The following is a 2966-nucleotide window of genomic DNA, read 5'->3' on the forward strand; positions in this document are numbered from 1 at the left end:
ACATTTATCTCAGACAAAAAAAATTCAGTATGTGGTTCACAGAATACCTTCTTTGCATGTACTTAATATTTTTTGTTTAAAATTGAATCAAAATATTTGAGAAATAGGTATCTATACTCATCAGTATCTTGTACTATCATTAATTATCCACATCAATATTATTTATTGTCAGCAACTACAACTGAAAAGTGTAAGTAAAACACGATAACGTAGAGTAATTGACTACCGTGAGCCTTTTCCATTGTTTTGTTCATTTTGTTTTTTAAATACTCTGAGCTTTTGTGTTTGCTCATGTTTAACATGTGGTCATTTTTCATACATGTATTATGAAACACACAACTACATATTAGTTTGTTTGGTTTTTCAGACTTAGACTACCAGTGAAATACAATAACATTCATATCTGAATTCTAGGGGGCGATCGTGGCTCAAGAGTTGGCAGCTTGTCTTGTAATCGGAAGGTTGCTGGTTTGAGCTCCGACAGTCTTGGTTGCCTACTGGTTGCCTACTGCCCACCTACTGGTGGTCAGAGGGCCTGGTAGCGCCAGTGTCCGGCAGCCTCGCCTCTGTCTGTGCGCCACGCTGCCAGGCAATGTTATTCAATTGATCACTGTGGCAATGTAGCATGCCATCACCAATGTGTGTGTGAATGACTGAATGATTCACACACACATTCAGGATGATTGAATGTAGTGTAAAGCACTTTGGGGTCCATAGGGACTAAGTAAAGCGCTATACAAATACAGGCCATTTATCATATTTAATATTAAGTACAATTTTGATTACATTCAGTTTACAATATTAAGTAAATGGAACAAAATTTTGGATTAACTGACCATCTATAATTCAGTTACATTGACCAAGCATGTCCAATTGATCAAGTATATTGAACAGATTTGACTGGTTTCCAATCTACTCAATATTTTTAAGTGTAAAAGTGTTGCCTCAAAAATTTTAAGTAAATGTCAGTTTTAGTTTTTGGAGTGTAGCCCGGTTTAAATAACACCCACCTTCCTGACAGAAGCCAGGTCGGAAGGATAAAAAGACATGGAACATAACTAAGAGGGGAGTGTGTCTGTCCCTCTCGAAGAAAGTACGGATTTGTGAAAAAATTGCAAATATTTCTTTAATTAAAGCAATATTTAAATTTAAAATGTTTGAACTATGATTTGAAGGATAAACCTGGGGTCATCAGTGACAGCAGATATGCCATTAATAAGTCAGATACATTATCGGGAGGAGCTGATGTGGAGGTGGGCTGTATAGTGGCTTGCAAACACACAGCAACAGTGGGTAGGCTAAAGATGCTTAAATAGGGTACTATTTTCGATGATGGTGATTTTCTTATTCTTCAGAGAAGCCCTTCAAAAAACAAAAAAAGAGACACAAATCTCAGGACTTTTTATTTTATCTGTTGTACAGTGTCCTTGGGTGCTTTGAAAGGCGCTATTTAAATAAAATGTATTATTATTATTATTATTATTATTAAAGATGCTTAAATAGGGTACTATATATGAACTTTATCAGTTTGTGCCAAGCAAGTACCAGCATACCCATGGTATCTGTGGCTAAGAAAGTAAAACGGGTCATCTACTAATCAGAAGGTTGGTGGTTTGATCCCTGGCTGCTCCAGTCTACATGCCCAAATTATCCTTGGCAAGATAGTGAACCATGAGTGGCTTGTTTCAATGTTAAAAAGAAATTACTTGGACATAAAAAAAGTACTTGAATGGGTGGATGAGATATATTGTGTAAAGTGATTTTAGTGCTCAAATTGAGTAGAAATGCGGCATATAAGATCCAGTCTATTTACCATTAGCACGCCAGATAATGCGGCTGGCATTAAGATGAGCTCTTCTGCCTTCCCTGTGCTCGGTCTGCCTGAACTCAGACTCTGCTGCCATATGATCAACACTAAACGTGTCCAGTCACACTTCTGTAGCTACACATTGACAAAAATGGCAACATCTAGGCGTACTTACAGAAACCCTAACCAAAAATCTGACCTTAACCTAAACATTACCTCTACAATTGTTTGAAGCATCAGTAATACCCCCCTGAGAACAACTATATTTCTCTAACCACATAAACTAAAAGTATTGGTAACTAGATAGCAGTGTTAGGGTATTTGTGTGCATCACTAGAAAGGAGTTTATGAATGCATTACCCAGAGTTTTATTCTCAGCAGCTGCTTTGACATCTTTTAGACTTCTAGTCCTAAAACAATCTGGCTTTCCCACATTTGTTTTTTTTTTCCACTTTTCCTTTCTGGACTGTATCACTGCTACCTCAGTTAAAACAATCTACCTGCCACTCTCCATGTTTCTCTCATTGGGTGGCTAACCACTGCTACCGCCCTCTCTGCCTCAGCTGACCATTGATCATTCGTGACAGTGATGTCTCTACCGCACTCACTGTGATGTCCTGGCTGCTGTCCACCCAGGACTGTTCCTGACCCCGACGGCATCAGTGCCCACCAGTTACCGTGACAATTACATCCCGAGCTTGTCATTGGTCCGGTCTGCCTGCCTGCTCTGACTCGCCTTCTGGTGGCAGCCATAACTCCTGCCAAACGAGCCTTATGATCCCTTGCCTCCTACGCCCTTTATGGGTGCTTGGGGAGACAATGGGGCGATACAGACTCCCCCTCACCCCCCCAGTCTCTCTGAACTGTATTTCTCTTGTCACCCCTACCACCCCTCTTTCCTTTCATCACACATATATATGGCTGAAAGTGGTATGTCACCCCCATACCACCCACCCCCCGTTCTCAGCTGCTCAGTGATGGATGGAGAGACTGAGGAATTAACCTTGGCTTTATGGGGACTCCTGTGCCACTCTCCACTGCTGTCTGAGATCCCCGTTTGCCTCTTTGCCTCTTTCCTCTCGATCACGTTCTTTCTGTCTTCCTGTGCGTGCATGTGAAGGGTTTCTCCCGGCAAACGTCCCATGAACAGGGCAAATGA

Source organism: Copadichromis virginalis, linkage group LG17, assembly GCF_057382275.1.
Source record: "Copadichromis virginalis isolate Kocher_CV1m ecotype Utaka linkage group LG17, C_Virginalis_male_GT1.1, whole genome shotgun sequence".
NCBI classification, from domain to species: domain Eukaryota; kingdom Metazoa; phylum Chordata; class Actinopteri; order Cichliformes; family Cichlidae; genus Copadichromis; species Copadichromis virginalis.